Source organism: Caretta caretta, chromosome 9, assembly GCF_965140235.1.
Source record: "Caretta caretta isolate rCarCar2 chromosome 9, rCarCar1.hap1, whole genome shotgun sequence".
In the NCBI taxonomy this organism is placed as follows: Eukaryota; Metazoa; Chordata; order Testudines; family Cheloniidae; genus Caretta; species Caretta caretta.
Window position 1 is genome coordinate 86,819,525 of NC_134214.1, and position 22,655 is coordinate 86,842,179.

The 22,655-nt window shown below is 38.4% G+C and overlaps 1 protein-coding gene across 3 annotated transcripts in view; it reads left to right on the forward strand.

Annotated features, from left to right (window-relative positions):
- The window catches only part of TENM1 (teneurin transmembrane protein 1), a 1,415,133-nt gene that overhangs the window by 145,673 nt on the left and 1,246,805 nt on the right, over window positions 1-22,655 (forward strand). The gene's annotated exons all lie outside the window — the stretch shown is intronic.

Here is a 22,655-nt window from a genome sequence, read left to right on the forward strand (position 1 = left end):
TCACAAAGCATTGCTGTAGTTCTGTTTTGAATGCACATGGGGCAGGTGGCAAGCTGTAGAGAAGATTTGTATTGGGACAGACCACCATTCAGCAGCAGCTGTCAACATGGCGGTGAGGGTATGGGGTTTGCAGCAGGTGTGAAGAGGGTGGTTTGGCCATTAGGCCTGTGAACTGCACAGATCAGATCCCCAAAACCATTATTCAAGGGATAGATGGAAGGCTTCTGCAGCATGGAGATTACTCCATGCCCTGGCTCCAGGTAGAAGGGAGGATCCTATGCCTTCAACGTCCATGTAAGCTCCAAAGCACATGGCCTCTGCAGTGAGGCTTCGTGTGTAGAAGGAGAATTTATCCCTGAAGGATTCTAAAAAGAAAATCCACTTAACTAGGCCAATTAAAAATATTGTATACAATTTTCCTGAGTGTTACTGTGTATCTTAGTCTGTTCTCCTGGTAAAGAGAGAGAGGCATTTTTCCATGGTGTACGTAACCTTGTCACGTCTCTACTGACTTTCTCAGTCGTGGAAGCTGTTAGGCAACTGTCACACCTCCTCTGTTAGGTGCTGCACTGGAAGATTATATTGTCCTTCACAGTGGTTAAGAAGATGGGACAGTGATTGAATGTCATCTGGTGCTTATTAATATGCATGTAGTCATTTGTCATCTCAGTCATCACTGTCACTTTGTCACTTCTGTTACTGTAAGCGCTATATTCCCTCTCAATGTTGCTTTATTTCTGTCCCCTGTCTTTCAGGTAGACTCATCAAAAATATAAGTTAACATCTTTGAATAATGTTGCTAATAAAAGAAAAGGTGTGGGGGGGGCATTTTCTTCAACAATTGCTATTTTAAAAACTCAGAGGAGTGGTTTTTAAAGGAGCTACCAAAAAAAATCCAATGTGTGCCCTATTGCAAAAACATGTTTGTCTCACTGACCATTTACTGTGAATATGAGTAGTAATTCTTCTATTTTAAAATAAAAGGAATCTCTTGTAAAATAATATCTTCTATTTCTATTTCTCCATGTGTGCAATACAAGAAGAAAAGTCTCACAATCCCATTGAATTAGTAAAAAGAATTCTTCATTGCTTCTATTTAATCAAGGACTCTTGTTACAGTTCTCAGAAAAGTTTTAAATATCGTGTTTCAGAGAGGCTGGTTTTCCTATTTTAGAAGGCTAAAGGGAAATACTAATGAGAAAAAAAAAATCTCAGGCTCCTATTATCTAGAATTAAGTTAAATTAGGCTCTGAGTAACTGTGGATTTTAATCCCCTGGTAGAAATGAAAACAAATATGTAAGTATGGGAGGGCTGGAGGAGAAAGGAAAAATCATTTGAGAAAATAAACATTTCCAAATAGGTTTCAGAGTAACAGCCGTGTTAGTCTGTATTCGCAAAAAGAAAAGGAGTACTTGTGGCACCTTAGAGACTAACCAATTTATTTGAGCATAAGCTTTCGTGAGCTACAGCTCACTTCATCGGATGCATACTGTGGAAAATACAGAAGATGTTCTTATACATACAAACCATGAAAAAATGGGTCTTTACCACTACAAAAGGTTTTCTCTCCCCCCACCCCACTCTCCTGCTGGTAATAGCTTATCTAAAGTGATCACTCTCCTTACACTAGTTATGCGACCCCCGAGCATGCTCAAATAAATTGGTTAGTCTCTAAGGTGCCACAAGTACTCCTTTTCTTATTTCCAAATAGGAAACTTTCTCCTGCTTTGTACACATTTCTCAGTAATATCAGAGGGCACTTTGAGTGGAGACACCCGATATTTGTTAAAATATTTTTAAATTAAAGTTTTGATATTAGTATTCAGTTTATATCTATAGAGATCTTAAGTGAATTGAGTATATTCCAAATGAATATTAGACATACCTTTTTAGTGAGGAAAAACAGCTACACTGTTCTAAGGACCTTACTGATTGCTGTAAGTAGGTGGGATTTTTGCCCCGCTCTAAACAGAGCACACATATACTATGTATATTTGAAATGTACCCCTTTTCTGGGCTTTGACTTCTTTATACTTAAATAATGAAGTCTAAGCCTTCTGTCCTTTCTTTCTCACTCAGCTTTTCCAACAACTATTAAAACTACTTCTCTAGAAATCCAAATCTCAAGATTTTCCATAAAGATGCTAAACTGATGTATAGATTATCAGCACAATGAAATAATCAACACTATCAGAAATATACAAAAAATGCTCAGTCCTGCATTCCCTGAACCCTCAAAAATTCCCATGGAGTTCATTAGGAGTTTGGGGAAAGAAGATTTGGGTCCAAAGAATGACCCAAAGTCATCTAGACAGCGGGTTTAGAGTCTGATCCTGGAAGGGAACCCAATGTCTGTTGACGTAGTAATGGGCAAGACAAGTATATACGAAGAGGGATATAGTGAGAATTCATAGTACAAAGTACAAGAGCCTAGAAAGAAATGTGATGGTTCTGAATGGTATAATTCTTAATTCTAAGTAAGCTTTGGAAAGTAAAGACATCCTTTGAAAAATGGAATATAAAAAAATACAGGGACCTGAGTCTGATTAGTATTTTTAACAGAAGGACTGTGAATTTGAAATAACATATTGCCTGTACATTAATTGAAAATTAACAAACATTTGTTATTTATAGGTTAGTATTTCTAGGTTATGTACATTATATGTGATTTTCTTTTTTGCAAGGGTCTTGCTTGTCTGCTAAACAAAAGCTTTAAAAAACTGTTGGTGACAAAGGAGTAATGTGGAATGCTAGATATCATTTTCTTCCTGGAACTGCCTGACAATAGCTAAATGCTCTGTATTCATTTTGGTGAGAAGGAGAAAAGGCACTCATTACTTTTCTGTCTTTTTTTGCTACTGAATCAAAAATGACTAAAATTTTTTACACATCTGCTGCTTTCCATCGCACTGGAGGAATGTCTTTGCTGCACTAAAACTTTAGTGTCTTCAGAAAATAACTTTCCATAATTTAATTAAAATCCTGGGAATTGCTTTGTTGCTAAATCACCTTAATTTTATTGCTTTAGTTTTCCAATTTGCTACATTGTTTACCAAATAATGTAATAGAGCAGTGGAAGTTTGTCACAGCATCCAATAAATAATAAGGTGAAATGGAGCAATAAAAATGATCAATAGAAAAATAATTTAATTATGCATACAAGTATGCAGTTTTAACTATTTACACTTCCTTTCCTGGGAGACTAAACAGATAGGTCCGTATATGCTTGTAAATATGGAGTTTTGCTCCTTCCAGTTACCTATTTCCAGAAGAGAGGGGAAATAAAACATTCAGGACAACTTACCATATAGTTCCTCAAAGACTCTCTGAGGTGTTTGAAGTGGTTATTGTTCTATCAGATGTGTTTGTCTTTAGTTTTCATTTGAGGCCTGATCCAAACCTCGCTGATTACAATCTGTCCATTCGTGTCAGTGGGTTTTGGATCAGGCTGTTTGTGTATTTCCAAATGCTGAGCATATGGAAACATTTTGAATACACTCAGATTCTAGTAAGATTTATATTTAGTGGGGTTGTCTCCCTCTTCTCATCATCCCTCTCAGCTACAATAGTTGAGGATAACTCACCTTCATTTTTGTTCTGTAATAATCTTCTTTCACCAACCCTTCCTTTAATCGGGGAGGAGGACACACAGCATCATCAGTGCTGAATTTCCTTGGGAGGGATCACTACAGCAACAAAGCAAAAGGCATCTTTCTTCTCACTGGAGAACGCAGAGTGAGATTCTCAGATTGCTACCAAAGTAGAGCTGGTTGAATATAAAGAATGACCTACATTTTCAAACCTGAGTCCTTTAACATTAGGCCCCCAAGCCCATTTTGAAGCACCTGAATAAAGCTGGCTTGATTTTTCACTTGAAGCTCCCTTTGGGCCTGATCCAGTACCCACTGAAATCAAGGGGAAAATTTTCATTGACTTCAGTGGACTCTAAATCAGGCCCAGTGATTTCAGCCAAATGTGGCGGGGCTCACTTTTTGAAAATCAGAAATGTGCCTTTAGGAAACTAACTTTAGGCAGCCAGTATTGAACATTTTGGCCAATGTGTTAACCATCAGCATTTTGAAGGAGAGAGAATCTGTGTGTGTGAGAAAGCAAGTTAGACTATGTAACCCTGTTACATTCCATATACCTTCATTCGGGTTGTACTGACAATGGTGGATGATGGCTTAATCTGTAGCTTGATAGGTTTGCTGGAGAGAAGGAAGAAAGAGACAGAACCTTGCTGAGAAGTGGATCATGACTCTTCTAAGGAAAGATGTAAAAGATGAATGATGCTGTATACCCGATCACTTGAAGAGGACCAAACACATCCTTCTGTAGTAGTATGGATGCTAATTTTGCTGACACAAGTGTTAAGGACATTAGGATCTAACAATGACACAGAGAAGTAAAGAAATGCAACATAATGGGGAAAAAATCCCATCTGCCTAGAGCTGGATTGTACTACAGATGCTAAATGCAGAAATCTTATTTTAAAATTAATATTTAGGGCCTGATCCAACTTCCGCTGAAGTCTTTGGGAGTCTTTCCATTGACTTTTATGTACTTTGGACCAGGCAATTTGACTTTCTGTGTCTTCTGAAAGAGTTAATCTTTAAGGAAGGTTGGAGCAGCAACAGTGCTTGCGATCTAGATAGAGCAGAGGACTTATGCACTTGGCTTTATACCTAATCTTAACTTTTTACTAAATTGCAGTCTTCTGTGAAATGGAGACCATAAGACTTCCCATTCTTCAAGGGATGTTGTGAGGACTAATTAACTGTTTGTAAAGAATTTTGAGATCCAGGAGTGAAATGTGCTGTTTACTGAAAGTGCAGGCTGTCAGCATTATTCAGAGACTTTTCTATATAAAACAGAGAAAGAGAGGATGATCTGGACTATTCAGTCAGTCTGGTATAAGGAGGGTCACAAAATCTGAAAAAACTTTCTCATCTCATGTTTGGTTTCCAGTTAGGCTTCAAGAATAAGAAACTTGTTTTACCATTGTGGGACAATGATTTACTTGGCTTTGGGTGGTAAATTGAGCATTTTAATTTTTCAAGAGAACTTAAGATTGATTTTGTGAATGGACACACACAAACCGTTTCTTTGGCACTCCTACAAATCTTAACAAATGTGTGTGCACAAGCATACACACACACACTCCTCATCTTCCCCCCACCCCTATGAGCTGTTGACATACTTATGTTAGGATTTTCCTTTATTCATTTAAGAACTGAATTCTTGTGACTTTAGTACTAGCGGACAGGGCTAGATTACAGCTAGGTTTTTCTAGACTTTGTCTTCATGGGCTGAGACAGAGATATATAAATATTGTCAGATTGTAAATATCTTGGGGCGGATCAGGGCTCCCAGATATTTTTTTTATGGATGTGATTTTATCTAGCCAGTGAAATCTAAGGTGTTTATACCACAGTCAGTTACACAGTAACTGGACATCAAGTACATTCCATTAATTTGTATATCTGTCTACTACAAAAGTTAAGTAATGGAGTGTGAGTGGAGGCTTTTTATCAGCTTATGTTGCAATATAGTTCATTTTCCTCAGCTGCATTAATTTCTACTGGCAAATAAAAAGCCACAGCTAGAACTCTCCAAATCTTAGTTTGATTTGTAAATAGGTTTGCAACTCAGTGCTGCAGTTTGGGTCATGGGTGGAATTAAAACATTCCCTGTTGTGAATCTGAATCTCAAATCACACATTTCTGAGCTTCAAATCCCCCCCCCCCCACCTATCCAACTGGATGCTTCTGACTTATTTATTAAGTCACACAACTCCCTTGAGTAATCTTACTAACTCCCATGGAGTTATACCAGGGATGAGTCTGCATGATGAGTGAGCATGTATATCTTTCGGTGTTTACCACAATATTCTTTACAATTTCACCTTACTTCCTGTAGGGACTACTGCAGTAAAGTTAACTACATTTATAAATATTTTAGTTGTGGTAATTGCATGTAATTTTGAATGTACTGTTGTCCCAAACTGATACTAGTATATACGGTATGGTTTTAAGACTTACCATTTGTCTAAAACTCTGTATTATAGTTTTTAATGTATTTGCATTCTATTCAGCCAAAAATTGGCCTTGATATGGAATTTGCCAATTTTTCTTTCTGGTTTACTAAGCAGCCTATGATACTTAGTAGATCAAGTGCAAAACTCCTTAAGTAACAGCATAATGAAAGGTTCAAATTAGGTGACTTTTTTACTAAATATAACTGTCAGTGTTTCACAAAGTAAATATCGCGAACTGTCTTGGATGGCCTCCACATGCATGAATGCCTTTAGCTAGACAAGGAAGTCTTGCTGAAATGCTTTAAATATAACCCTTTTTGGAACTGAGTGGTGAAGTGGACTAGTACGCTTGTTTCTGTTTCCCTTTGGGACATGTGTTAAACCCAAGTAACAGTAATGTACAAATCCTAGATGTGTACAAACTAGTAGTCTTGAAAGTAGAGTTGACTTACCATTTTGTTTTGCAGAGAAGAATAGTGCAGGAGAATATTATTCATTTTCCCCATTTATATTATGTTCTTATTTATTTTATATATGTAAAATTGTTTACACCTTGGCTTAGATATTCATGTTAGTCTAAGCAAGCCACAACATCCAAAAGATTCAGCAATGACCGCTGCTTTCAAAAACCAAGTTGGAGCACAGACAACATTTGCATTATATGAAATAAATTTCATTTAGATGATATTGATGATGTACAAGAGAAACAATCAATAAAAATTTGCTTTGATATATTTAAATATTCAAGTAGGTACAGTACCTGGAGTGTTCATTTTAGTGGAAGCAATATTCACCAAGACAGCAAATTAGAAGTGAATATTACAGAAGAGGGAAGTGAACTTCTGAATTGAAAATGAAGGTACTTCAATGGAAAACTGATTCTGAGTGTTACATTTGTCTGGTCAGGGAACAGAAATATAGCATGTGATTTGTGAATTAATAGGTCAGGTCTTGAATATTGAAGACACAGAGCTCTCTACTTTTCTGTTAGCTACAGACAAAGAAACATGCAGAAATTATTCTGTGAATAATTTCAAATAACATAAATATAAGAAGATTGTGGTTTGTTTTATGGACAATCTGTAAGCAGAAAAAGTAGTTACATTTATTTAAGAAATTATTCATTAAAATTATTCATATGGCACTAGTGATTTCTAGCCTTTGGATCACATAATATTCTGTATAGCCACACTGGAATCTAGAGTAAGCTAGAGCTCTGAGCTAAAGTGCTTGTAGAGAAAACACTTTTGTATCCCAAACAGAAGAATGAACAAATTATGAACATTTTGCAGCTGAGCAAAACTTAAATGTATTAGTCTAAGATACATGAATGAAAGTCCAAATGATGTCCCGAGGGCCTCATTCTGTGAGTGCTAAATGCCTTCCACTAACTGAAAACTGAAGTTGGAAGTGCTCAGATCCTCAAATTTAGATGTACAGGAGCTCAGAGCTGAAAGTGACTGTATTAAAGATTTCAGTTTCATGTGCGGTTAATGGTTTGACTCTTATTAGCATGTGATTTGCTCAAAAAGGGAAGAAAATCAGTTTCATTAAATTAACACACACACCATAATGGTAAAGAACTTAAACAGGAAAGAACAGAATTTTGAAACTCGAAATGAAACTGAAGTATAGAGAATATAAATTTGAATTTTATGGACAAAAACTTCTGCTGGTTTAAGTCGGTCAAGTTACACCAGGCAACCAGAGAGAGAAAAGTAGCTCACTAGTTGCTAAACAGGTTTCAGAGTAGCAGCCGTGTTAGTCTGTATCCGCAAAAAGAAAAGGAGGACTTGTGGCACCTTAGAGACTAACCAATTTATTTGAGCATAAGCTTTTGTGAGCTACAGCTGTATACGAAAGCTTATGCTCAAATAAATTGGTTAGTCTCTAAGGTGCCACAAGTCCTCCTTTTCTAGTTGCTCAACAAGAGGCACAGTGCGATCAAAAATGGCATGTAGAAGGGAAGATTTGACTTCATGACTTCCTCCACCATTTCAGAATTCCTTCTGAATTCATTTAGAAAATAATTGGGGGATTTGCATGGAAGGGCAGAGAAGGTAAATGTTTTCATCTTTATCATTTTTTAAATAAAGTTCAGGTGCGTTTCCCACCCTTTTTTCCTATTATTAATTATATACGCTTTCATAAATGACCCCTGAAACAGCCAACTGAAATATCAGTTAACGATTCTAAAAAAGTCTAACACAATGTAGAACTGATTGATTATGGTTGGAAAATCAAGTGTTGAAAATACTAGCTCAGTCTATCTAAACCTGATTCTTTTCTGTGGTGGATCTGGGAGCATTTCCAACATTTTATAGTCCCCAGTGAGTTAAAAATTGTTGATCACTGTTTATATCTAAACTTATGTGAGTTCAAGCACTGAGCAATAACAAACATTTATAGTTCATTTGAAAATATATGAAAAATATGGTAACTAGTATTTCAGGTCTGCATGTTCTTTAATAAATTCTAAAAGCCGTACTTTATAGAAAATAAAAAGTAGTCTATCTTACTAAGACACTTATCCAATTTAAGGAGAAATGTTTGTCACTGTTCTGTGCTTGAAAGCAATTTATGATGTTTTAATTAGTTCATTCGTCTTTTATGGTTTCTAGGCTATTTTTCTTCTTAACCGTGATATTAGATAACATTTGTAAAAAACTTTCTTTCCCTTTCACACTCCCTTAATTCCTTCTTGTTTTATAGGCCACTCAAGGCAGAATAAACCCTTGTTGTCTATTGGAGCACTACGTCCACCATCCATGCCAATTAGGGTCGTGTGAATAATTTTGGTGGATTAACAAAGCATGTTCAGAGTCTCCCAGTACATTAATACAGGGACACGTACTTCCCTGAATGTCTGAACATTGGTTATTCACAGAATAATGTTCAAAGTGTTGCTATGGCCCAAATTGCTGAGCTCTCACCTTGATTTAGAGCACCATTCCAAGGGTGAGTCATACAGAGGAAGAAGGTAACTAATTGGGCTCAACCCTAATCCCAGCCTCTGAAAAACAAGTGGCATTTCGGGTGGTGAGAAGCAGTCTTCATAAGATTCCATAATCTGGGATAGGCTCCCTTAAATATGTTAGTGAGTGAGGCAAGAATCGTCCATCCACAGCTCACCAAGATGTTCATGGGTTAGAGATGGAATGTCTCAGTTCCAAGTATTTTTCAGGTTTATAAACCATTAGTCTAATGTTTGGTCAGTCTCTCTGCTTTTGACTTAACAGGATAGTAGTTTCTTCTGCAGGCTGGAGTGAAGAGCATGACTGTCACAAGAACTTTACTACAGAAGCTAGATGGTAGGGGAGAGTCCTTGTCTGTGCTTTCCTTTTTAGAATCATAGAACATCAGGGTTGGAAGGGACCTCAGGAGATCATCTAGTCCAAACCCCTGCTCAAAGCCGGACCAATCCCCAACTAAATCATCCCAGCCAGGGCTCTGTCAAGCCTGACCTTAAAAACCTCTAAGGAAGGAGATTCCACCACATCCTTAGGTAACCCATTCCAGTGCTTCACCACCCTCCTAGTGAAGTTTTTTCCCTAATATCCAATCAAAACTTCCCCTACTGCAACTTGAGACCATTACTCCTTGTTCTGTCATCTGGTACCACTGAGAACAGTCTAGATCCATTCTCTTTGGAACCCCTTTCAGGTAGTTGAAAGCAGCTATTAAATCCCCCCCCCCATTCTTCTCTTCTGCAGATTAAATAATCCCAGCTCCCTCAGCCTCTCTTCATAAGGCATGTGTTCCAGCCCCCTAATCATTTTTGTTGCCCTCCGCTGGACTCTTTCCAATTTTTCCACATCCTTCTTATAGTAAGAACTCGAAGTTTATGGAGGAGATGATATGATGGGATAACATGATTTTGGCAATTAGTTGATCTTTAACTATTCACGGTAAATAGGCCCAATGGCCTGTGATGGGATGTTAGATGGGGTGAGATCTGAGTTACTACAGAGAATTCTCTCCTGGGTATCTGGATAGTGAATCTTGCCCACATGCTCAGGGTTCAGCTAATCACCATATTTGGGGTCGGGAAGGAATTTTGCTCCAGGGCAGATTGGAAGAGGCCCTGGGGGGTTTTTGCCTTCTCTGAAGCATGGGGCACAGGTCACTTGCTGGAGGATTCTCTGCACCTTGAAGTCTTTAAACCATGATTTGAGGACTTCAATAGCTCAGACATGGGTGAGAGGTTTACTGCAGGAGTGGGTGGATGAGATTCTGTGGCCTGCGTTGTGCAGGAGGTCAGACTAGATGATCATAATGGTCCCTTCTGACCTTAATATTTATGAGTCTATGAGTGAGGGGCCCAAAACTGGACACAGTATTCCAGATGAGGCCTCACCAATGCCGAATAGAGGGGAATGATCACGTCCCTCAATCTGCTGGCAGTGCTCCTACTTATACAGCCCAAAATGCCGTTAGCCTTCTTGGCAACAACAGCACACTGTTGACTCATATCCAGCTTCTCGTCCACTGTAACCCCAAGTCCTTTTCTGCAGAACTGTTGCCTAGCCACTCGGTCCCTAGTCTGTAGCAGTGCATGGGATTCTTCCGTTCTAAGTGCAGGACTCTACACTTGTTCTTGTTGAACCTCATCAGATTTCTTTTGGCCCAATCCTCTAATTTGTCTAGGTCCCTCTGTATCCTATCCCTACCCCTCAGAGTATCTACCACTCCTCCCAGTTTAGTGTCCTCTGCAAACTTGCTAAGGGTGCAGTCCACTCCATCCTCCAGATCATTAATGAAGATATTGAATAAAACTGGCCCCAGAACCGACTCTTGGGGCACTCCACTTGATACCGGCTGCCAACTAGACATGAAGCCGTTGATCACTGCCTTTTGAGCCCAATGATCTAGCCAGCTTTCTATCCACCTTATAGTCCATTCATCCAGCCCATACTTCTTTAACTTGCTGGCAAGAATACTGTGGGAAACCGTATCAAAAAGTTTGCTAAAGTCAAGGATTAACACATCCACTGCTTTCTCCTCATCCACAGAGCCAGTTATCTCATCATAGAAGGCAATCAGGTTGGTCAGGCATGTCTTGCCCTTGGTGAATCCATGCTGACTGTTCCTGATCACTTTCCTCTCCTCTAAGTGCTTCAAAATGGATTCCTTGAGGACCTGCTCCATGATTTTTCCAGGGACTGAAGTGAGGCTGACTGGCCTGTAGTTCCCCGGATCCTCCTCCTTCCTTTTTTTAAAGATCGGCACTACATTAACCTTTTCCCACTCACCCGGAACCTCCCCCAATCGCCATGAGTTTTCAAAGATAATGGCCAACTAAGCAACTTGGCAATGTACTTCTAAGTAATGTATTTATCATGAAGGTTTTGCCTTCTTGCCAACCTTTCACTTAAATGATGTCTGGGAAGAACACTGAGTCTCTCCATGGTGTGTGAGTTCATGGAGGTTAGAGTATTGTTTGTTGGATCAAGCTCTTTTTGTTGAACAATTGCCAACCACAGTATCATCCATAATTATTTCTGTCGCAATATATTATTGAGGCCTTTTATGAATAATAGGGAGATCAGAAAATAGGAGAGAAAGAAAGAGAGGGCCCATTAGTAGTAGTAGTAGCAGCAGTAGTATTATTTGATGTTTATAAATTACTAACTGTGTGCTTAGAACTTTATAAAACATGGGAAAAGATGTGATCATTCCCTAAGATGTCTACAGTCGAAGCAGAGATCCAAAGCCCATTAAAGTCAGTAAGAGTCTTTCCACTGACTTCAAAGGACTTTGGATCTCAGCCTAAAGCAGCTGACTTCAATGGAACTTAGCATGGGAGTATAGGTCCAGGCATGCAGATTCCTTCAAAGTATTGGGCCCTAAATTAGACATCAGTAGTGCAGTCCTAAACTTACTAAACAGTCTTACTCCCATAGGAACAGATAAAAAGTATGTTTTAAGGCAGAGTGGTCTTGTGGTTTGACCACCAGCCTACTAGTTGGTGACTCTGGGCAAGACACTTTACCTCTCCATGCCACTGCTTCCTCCTCCCGCCCTTTGTCTGTCTTTACATGGTAAGCTATTTGGTAAAGTCTCTTGCTCTCACAGAAATGGCAGCTGGACTGAGCCCATTCAAAATAGTTATCAAGTCATGGTTCTTCTTGCCTGTTATTGGTTAATTGAATCAGATCAACACCTCCTGACTCAGTACATGAATACATTTTAATATTACACACCGCAAGCCAGAATTTGCCACCCTTAACCCGTGCTGAGTGATACCTCTCACTGCAAGTAGCCCCATTGACTTGCTGAGTGAAGTTAACAAATTCTGGCGAGTGAAAATCGTGACAAATTAATTGAATAACAAATAAGTTTGAAAGAATTGTTATATGTTTATGGACATTCCAAGAATAGAAAAAGAAGCAACATTTGTTGAATTATTAGTGACAAATTATCCCCTTAGTTCTAACTAGTACAGTGACACCTATACTGGTAACATATCAGTCCTCACAGATACTTGGCATATAGCTTGCTCTCTCCTTTTCTCCCCCACTCAAAATACTGCACACACACTAATATATTGTACGTATAGAACAATTCTACAGTTTAAGGAAAATGGACTGATTGCATGAGTTAATCATCTTTCCATTGCTAATGGTCCAAATTTTGTTACCCTCACTTACGTTGAGTAGAATCTTGCTCTGCCGCTAGTCCCATTGATTTTAATGGGACTACTGGTGGTTTCAGAAAAGATATCAGGCTCTGACCCTATGACTGTACAAAACCTAAAATCAAGTGAATCATTACCTAGCAAGACAAGAGTGGTCTGAAAATTGGCACAGTTAGATAAAAATAGTAACTGCTATACACACTCTAACTATTGTTTCATTTCCACATAGACAATGTGGAAGGCTTTTGGGGAAGTGTTGATGTGCTCCATACAAAAATCTCATGGGTTTTCCTAGAGAGTTTCTGGAAGTGGAGGGAGTGAGTATTTTTTTTCTTAAAACTGACGTTTCTCTCACCATGTCTGATCACATTTCCCTAGGCTAATGTAAAAGGTTGTAATGCATCATGTTCACTTGCATCAGTCATGTTGTGTTATGTATTTGTCTTCTAATCCAAAGTGAATTTATACAATGAGATCGATGCAGTGCAAGACACTAGACCATCCTGGGCAATTTAAAATGTTCCTCTGAATGTGATGCAATACATTACAGAATCTGTGGCCTTTTGAAACGCTGCTGACATAATCATGTTTTTATGAGACTCTCCTGATTTCGGGTCAGAATCCTCAGCTGGTGTAAATCAAGCATAGCTCCTCAGACTTGAATGGAGCTATATCAATGTGTACCAGTTGAGAACCTGGCCCCATGTATATTGAATCCTTACACAATTTGGGTATTAAAATAACCACAAAACACAAATACAGATTGTCTGGGTCAGTTGTGTTCACGGTGGCAAACAAAGCAGCTGTCTCTTCAGCATGCATGCAATTCCATGAATTCAAAGTAAACCCAGGTACAAGAACAAATAGCTTGAGAAGAAATCTTTTCAGTTCCCCTCTATGGTTAGCAGCTGTCTGTAAAGGCTTGCTGTACTCATGCTGATAACACTGAGCCAGACTGTCCCCTTCTTCATCAAAACCTTCCTCAAAGAAAATTCTTGCCAAGATTCCCTCCTGGAGATTATTCCCATTGCCCCTTTGGAGATGGTGGGGGATGGTTTTGCACACACACCTACTTCCCTTCTCCCCCCCCGTCGAGGAAAAACAGCCTCCAAATTTTGCTGATCCCCTGAAAATAGCGGGTGGGAGCATCCATGCAGAGGCCCAGTGCCCAGATCTAGCTATGAACTCTAGAGGAACCTCACATAGTGGCTCCCAGGGATCCCATGAAGATGGGCACCTCCATGGACAAGGTAAATACAGCTTGGAAGTGTATTACTTCTTTCTGGTAAATTTTCAGAAGACCAGAGGGGATCATTTTGCCTCCCCACCAGGACCCAGCCTGGTCCCTCTTCCCCTTAATCTATATAGTTTTCCCAGAATGGTCCCTCACCCCGATTGAGAGAACTCCACTCTGTCAAGGGGACAACACTGGCATAGGGACATCCCTCTGGTAAAAATCAAGGATGATGATCTGGGCCACTAGGATTAGTATTGAAAATGCACAGATAAAATTAGATTTGAGTCCACAAAAATGTCCCTGAATTGTCAAATGTTATGAGCTAGGAGGAAGTGATTGAAATAATGGCTCCTTTTACCTGTGGGTACAGTTTACGCATGTTAAATATAAATATAATGCCATATATTAATGCCATATGCACTGGAGTGGGAGGATTATATGAAAAATGGCTTCAGTTGTATAAAAATATTGTTAATCAAATGTGCAGAAGGAAAATGGACTGAGCTTATTTTTATTTTGAGCAACTTGAAACTAAATTTAGAGCATCACAAATTATTTTGATGTTTCCATGTATCAAATAAACAAATGAGTCCCTTCCAGCCACTGTGATTCAGTACACAAATTTGCACAATTTGTCACCTCTACTCACTCAGTGGAATCCTCTGTTCCCAGGGGGAACAAAGAGAAGCAGAGGCAGCTATTTATGTACTATAACCAGAATGTGATTGGCTTATTCTTTGACAATGTAGAAGGAGTTCTGTTTGTCATTACCACTTACATCATCACTGATTATCAAAAAGTTGGTCTAAGCAATGGATTAAAGCCAGCAAATGCTTTTGGATGTTTTGCTGCTTCCTGTGGATTGAAGTAATTAGTAAAAATGTTACTATCAGCAAATGGTTTCCATCATTATTTCCCATGTGTGCCTCTTGCAATTGCACGAGTCTTTCCAATGATAAATCAAAATAAATCCTGTAAATTTTCCATTTGAAAGAGAAATGAAAACTGTCCCACTGATACCAATGTGAGCAATTTCATTTTGTCATGAAAAACTAAAGTTTTTTTTATTTACTGTGACAAGATTAATTTTTTAAATCAAAGCTGTTCTGATTCAGTGGGAAATCAGCAAAAGCTTCCCGTGCCCCAATCTAGGAAACCCAAGTTTAGGGCAATATTCATTATTGTCTTGAATCAGACTCGTGGTCCATCTAATCCAATATTTTGTCTCTGATGCTGACCAGGATAAAGATGTTCAGAGGCAAGTGCAAGAAACATTGCAGTGGGCAATTATAGAATAACCTGCTTATAAAAGAAGCTCCTTCCGAATCCAATCATTTAGTGGGTAGCTTATGCGTATATTTTTTACTTCCAATAAATAAGTAAATAGCATTGGCGGTTTCAAACTAGTAAACTTTTGCCATGTTGTGCGTTATTATTGTTAAACATTTAATATTAATATTACAGCAGTGCTCAAAAGCTCTAGTTAAGATTGAGCCCTCTTGTGCTAGGTGCTGTTCAAAGACACATTCCTGCCCTGAAGAGTTTACTGTCTATAAAATTAACCATTGATTCCTGCTTTTTGTTTTCTGTCTCTTCGCCATTTCAGTGCATGACTGTGTATGGCCTCTCAGTGCACAGATAGTCAGTTTCCTTAATAGCTTTTTGTGAGGCATTTTGTCAGAGTCTGAATAAATTATGTCAGCTGGTTCTCCTATGTTGTCTTTTGGTGACACACTGAAGGAAATCTAGTTAACAGGAGAGGGGCAATTTTCCTTTACAGAATCACTTACTAGTTTGTCCGTGTCTTATCAGGCTCATAGAGGTGTTTCATGCTAACATATGTCAGTCAGTGTTTTGTCGTGTTGTTGTAGTCATGTTGGTCTCAGGATATTAGAGAGACAGGTGGGTGAGGTCATATCTTTTTATTTTATTCAAGAAGAAGAGTTCTAGGTAACTTGAAAGCTTGTCTCTTTCACCAGCGGAAGTGGGTCCAATAAGAAATATTGCCTCACCCACCTAACCTGTGTTTTGGCCTGTTACGGTTGTGTCCAGGATGCTAATGTCATGAATGCCAGCATCAGTAGTGTATGGAGTCTGGGCCATTTAAAAATGCGACATTGAGTAAATTTGTCTTGGGATCTGTTCGTTTAACTATATTAAGAAAGTTAATCCATATTAACTTTCCTAATACAAAATTCTTGGAGGAGTATAGGAGGACTGTGAAGGCTTCAGTATTGGCTAGCACACTGACACAAACACTAGCTAAAGTGTTACTTGCCTGTCTTTAGATATCCACATTTCCTGGGATAATGTGGCACATCCCACTCAACAGTGAAGGACATATGCAACATATTGAAGTTACTGTACACATGCAAAAGGGCAAAAGAAAATAATGGAAATGATCCAGCTGCATTAAAGTCACTGGCAAAACTTCTGTTGACATCAGTGGTACAGATTCAGGCTCAATTTGAATAACAGACTTAGTAGAAAAGAAGTAATTTGTAATCTCATCAAAAATATATTGCTAGTTTGACAGGATCTATTTTCCATAAATCTATGTTGATTGCCTCTAAATTGTATTATCCTCCATTAATTCTTGATTGAGTCCCGTATCAGTCTCTCCATTATCTTGCCCATGATGAGTGTCAGACTGACAGTTACGTGGATCATCTTGTTTATCTTTTTAAATATTGCCCCATTAGTTTTCCTCCAGTCATTTGGGACTTCCCCAGCGTTCCAAGATTTACTGAAAATCTACATTAGTGGTCCAGGGAGCTCCTCAGCCAGCTCTTTTAATAGGCTTGGGTGTAAGTTATCTAGATCTGCTGATTTAAAAATGTCTAACCTTAGTAACTGCTGTTTAACATCCTTCTGAGATACTAATGGAGTGTAAATAATATTATTGTATGATATGAGTACATCACCTATTTTCCCTCCCAATATGTCCCTCCCAGAACAGAAATATTGGTTGAACCCTTCCCCCCTTTCTGTATTATTATTGATAATTCTACCATTTCTGTCTAGTAATGAACCAGTACCATTGCTAGGATTCTTTAAAAACTTCTAATTGTCCTTAACACTGCTGTCCATAGGTTTCTGCGTGTGTCTCTTCACTTCCCTTATCAAGTTCTACAACTCCTAGCTTCTGATTTATATTCATTGCTATCAACTTCCCCTTTCTTCCTGTTGTTAACAGACACATTTTTATATAGCTGTCCCTCTTCATTCCTGGCTCTGAGGGTTTAATTCTACAGATTTCTCTCACTGATAATGAAGGTTGGAGTGGCTGAAGAACAGCAGGCTCCAAATCGTAAAGGTATTTGGCCAATCTTTGAAAATGCCTGGCATAAAAGGAGAGGGATGGTCTAGTGATCCGAACATGGAGCTAGTAGCCAGGAACTCATTAGTTCAAACCCTGGCTCTGGCACTGACTCTCCCTATTCCTGTCTTAATTACAGATGGCCAGATTGTGAAGCTCTTACTAATACTGATGACCAGTTACTCTCACGAATAATCCCACTGAAGTTAGTAACGGGGGTTCACAATTTGGCTCAGACATACTACTTTTATCTAATTTTGACTGGTGCTAAATGTCTGTTTAATATTGTATGATTATATGAGATAAATAATGCAAGCACAAGTGACACCTAATTCAAGTTTTACTCATATTCCTCTACTTTGGTTTCTACAATTTTCATCCTAACAAGGACAATTTAATGATCCACTGAATGCTCAGGAAATACATGATATACATTTGTACTTGTTTACACAAACATCATTATGTGGTGCCCCTGAACGATAGATAGGCATGGTGACTGCTGTTTGTTAGGAATATGAAAAGGATGTTTGGCTAGATGACGTTTGTGCACTGTAGAAGAAAGACAACTAACACAATGACTGTGAAATAAAAGATGATATGAGCTAGGCAATTATAAAATCCATGTGGTGCCTAAACTTTATAGGAGGAAACATAAGATACTTATAATAGTACAATTTGCTTTGAATTTCCTTACTTCTAGCTTATCTTTGTTTCAGGGAAAAAAGAAGCCACCATGCTTACAATAAAGGTAGCATCGCTATATTATTAAGACAGCTGCCTTAAATGAATATATAGACTGTATTAAATACTTTTCTCGAATGCTTGTGACCTACCCTTGCCTGTCATTTATATTTTAGAGGTTTCATGTTCTATCCTGCCGATAATATGGATTTTGCAATTCCATGAAAAACAGATTTATACAACAGACCTTGATGACTTTCAAGAAATTATTAGGAATCTATCAGGGCATTGATTAGTCATGGGCAAACCTTGGAAGGTTTAAAGACTTGGCTAAATTTGGATAAACACTCAAAATAGTGATGCTTGTCTGTGAATCTCTTTTGCACTATCCAACTTTGTTTAATCTTAATAGTTACTCTGGAAATCTCACAGGATTCCAGTGAGATTTCCTGGATTTACTATTTCTAGAATCCAAAATTTGTCAAGAAAAGCAGTCCAGTTTGTGTGCTAGACAAGTGCAGAGATTAACTATGACATAAGGGAAAAGTTAATGGAAAGCCTCTTTTCACAATATATAATGGAACCTCTCTTTTCACAAAATATCTATTGAATTTGTTCAGTCTAGGTTTAGAGGAGCATTTGAATTTTTTTGAATTTTTGGGCAGAGATATGCCCAAAACATGGAATACAGTTTAATTTTTGTAACTAACACGCACTGGCAATGTAAATCTTAATCTGAGTTACTGAATTTTGTACAAATATTCCTCTACTATGGAGTTAAGAATGAACAATAGTTTGGTCATAAAGTAAATGAACACAAATTAATTAAAATGAACACTAAATACAGCATGTGACATCAGGTTTGATCTATTTGTGAATTATACAGAAATATTTTACCAGGGAGAGTATTACAAATCAGACAGAAATGTGAATTTTAAAATTGTGTGCCATTCTAGAATTCTATGCAAATGTATACAGCATGTTAGAAACAAACTTGGCATATGAGTTATAAGAGTGGCATGACTGACTGCATTTACATTAGGTCTGTTTGACCTGCTGAATCCCTTTATGTGCTTTACTTCTTGGCCTTCTCAAGGCTTTTAATCATTTAATTGATTGATGCTTGAAATGGAACAGGTGGTTTGATTACTTATTCATTCAAATTATTCAGTCAGTTGGAATTTTGATATATGCAATTTGCTACATCTCCTCCTATATCAGCCTCAAATTATGCTGGTGTGAAGATTCATCTCTATGTCAGTTTAATATCAGGATGAAAACTTTTAATGTGTCTGTGTGCAATAAGTTGGAGAGGTAAATCATCTCATACCTACCCTGGAATATAATAATGTACAAACCCATTATCACTGTTACTAACTATACATTATTATTTTGATGCATTTAAGAAAATCTGTTGAATGCCAAATATTTAAGGTTTGTATAAACCATGTTTTAAATACAGCATAGTTTAGGATGGACTTACAAATTAGTGTCTTTCTAAGCTGATGGTGCCCTGAATGGCTCCAGCTTGGCAACTAATAATGTAAAAATTAAAATTAGGTAGTTATGTATCCTGCAGTGTATCAAAAAAGAGATGGAGTCAAAATATAAAGATTATGAATGCCTAATCTGCTCCATAAGACATCTTTATATACGAAAACATCTTTAGCTTAGATGATAAGCATAACTGGAAGGTGTATGGAGCAGATTTTATATATATATATATAAAAAATTTCAGATCAGATGGAATATTTAGAATACAATTCTGTTTTGGTTTGCTACACTCTTCTCGCCAATTTCTTTCAGTGCTTTGTTGAGACAGAAGTCCCTCATTGATTGCTTCTCATTTTCATTACTGATGGCCCCCATTAGACAGTCAGGCTCCGAGCTAATTAGCAGAGCTTTGTTTGTTAATGCTTGTTTCCTCCAAAAACTCTGCAGGAAGGAAACACAGTTTGCAGGCTGCAATTGCGCATATGATAATGGTAACAGTAATATGGTACAATGTTTAAACTAAAATGTCCCGCATTAGAAGTTACTAATAATTAATATTCACGTGTTATATAGCTTCAATAATATCCAAATAAGATTATACACTTTCATTCAAGACAAATCAAAGCCTGCTATGATAACAAAAATTCAAAATCAGAACCATTTTGCTAAATCCCTCTGAAATTTTGTGGTTTAGGTAGGTTGGCCCATTTTCCAGTTTTGGTTTTACAGATTGAAAACCTAGTCATTTTTGAATTTTGAGTGAACCAAAATTAGTTTGTGTGTTGTCATATTTAGCAGCGGTGGAATATCGACAGCCCTGCGGACTGAAGTACTCTGTACATCCACAGTGATGTAGCACAGGGAGTGGCTGTGACTCCTTAAGCAGCACCACCAGTGTATGAATACAGATCTCAAGGGACCTTCTCTTGTCCACATTAGGCTTTTTGGCAAAATGTTTGTACATCTGCCAGTGGTGGATCAGTGGTGACATTGGTGTGGGCAACGGGGGAGACATTTCCATGAGCAGAGTTAAACAATGGTGGTAGTGGAGACAGCCTAGGGGATGAGAGAGTAATTGAGTTATTTGCAATCATTCTCTTATTTCTCTTCTGGCAGTGCTAGTTAGTGTCATTTGAGGTGGCTGTGATTTTATAAGTAGGGGACACATGTCCTATACTTTTCAGGTACAGAGGCCATAGACTAGCAATCAGCTAGGTACAGTGTCTGGTCACTACTAATCTTGTGAGAAAATACCCTCTCTAGCCCTTGAGCAGGTGATTATACCAATGGAAAGTGCCCAAACTTTTCCAAATAGTGAAATCATGTTTCTAGTCATTACGGCTGAGGCAATATAGAAATCAGACCAGTTAACATTTAACTGACTCAAGTGAGATCATGCTTTCTGAACTCCGTTTGCTAACCCCTCTATAGTGGTTGTACACAATGAAAGTTCTTACCAAAATAAAATGCTGGGAGACATGGAAATATGAAAATCAGTGCATCAGAAAGTCCAGTTTTAGGATCAAGATGGCCTCAGCTGAACAAATTCCACATGCAGTCCCCCCATGGCAACTCTGATAGATGCCCATATTAGGATGCCCTCTGACGACTATCTAAATGCAGTAATGCTTATCTTCCATCTTCAATATCAGTTAGTACTGAAGAGAGATATTCTGTGTTCTGTAAACATGGCTCCTTCTAACTGAAATATAGATAAATAGTCTCTTGATTTCTTTGACAAATATCAGAAAATTGTTGATCCATTGCTCCCCCCCCAGCACTGCATATTGCTAATTTTATAATTTTAATGGAATGAGTATTGATTCTTCTTGTAATTGTAATTTAACAGCCTTTTTTTCCCTCTGGTGGTTACATGGAAAGTGATATATTTCCCAAGAGCTGATGAAATTTAGGTATCAAACACCAGATGCTAGAGCATTCATAAACCTGTGCAGGTATTTTACCAAATTGTGTGTGATTTACTATAGGAAATTAATTGATGGGTTGCTCATGTTCTTTTGCTACCTCATGAAGTGGGGTCAAAGGTGCTGCCTGATTTGTGCAATGTGCACCCCAGGATTTGTGGCACAACTATCAATATGGTCCATAAAAATGGGAAATCTCATTCTCCATTAATGCTTACTTTCTGTGTTCTCTTGAGAGAGATCTCAGTGTACAGCTGTTAATTTCTGGTGGTATCTTTTTTTCTTTAAGGGATAGATTCTGCTCCTAGCATCACTGGTTCATTTTGAGATAGGAGGAGGCAACAGGGCACAGTAAGGGCTCTGTCTAGTAATCAAGAGCCTTCTAGGAATGAAGACTAGCTACCACTCCTGCTCACACACCACATGCATTGACTGGGGGGTGATCAACCATCTCAGCTAGTTGGATTATTTTGCAGTTTGCAGTGAGCACTAGATTGGACTGTTTCAGACTAGCAGCAAGGTTTTCTTGGTGACTTGTCCAATTCATTATGCCATCACAGGTCTTGGCAGGATTTGGCAATAAGATTTTGTTGTCTTGAAGTAAGGATTGTATTTCAATAGGACATTGTTCTGGCTATGAAAGGTTGATTATGTTTCAGCTATGCAATATAGGGCAATCATTGTGTCACCTCCTCTGTGTTGACTGGCACCAGTGATTGAGAACTGGGGTGGTTCAGGTAGGCCCCCAAAGTTGAAGCTGCAGGAAAGCCCCATCCCAGGAGGGACAGCTGGCAACATTATGATGAGGTTTATTGAACATGGTCCATGAATGTGGGCTGCTGCATCTAGAAGGTCTCTGCTCTGGTTGGGGCACGTTGCAGTTTGTTTCCTGTTTAACAGGAGAAAATTTCATCAACATATCCCACTGATCAGCCTTCCCTGCCCCCATCTTCAGAGGTAAGTGTATGCTGCAACCACATCAGAGGTTTTGGCTGTGGTGAGTATGTTCTGCTTGCATGTAGAAGAGCTCCTTGATGGATAATACTTACTGGAGCTTTCCTCAACAAAGGTACTTTTGCCACAGTGTTTACAGTACTGCGAAAAAATGCATATGACCTGTAACATTAATAGAGTCAGATTCTACCTATAAATTCCAGCCTTTTAGTAACTGCTTAAATCTGTGTTTTGGAAGATCTTTCTTGATGCTCTCCTGAGATCCCCAAATGAGGGCTTTAATAAAGCCATCTAGTATATTAATTAATCAATAATCTATGGGGAACAGGCCCTTATGCTGCTAGAACCAAAAGTACCCAGACCACTGATT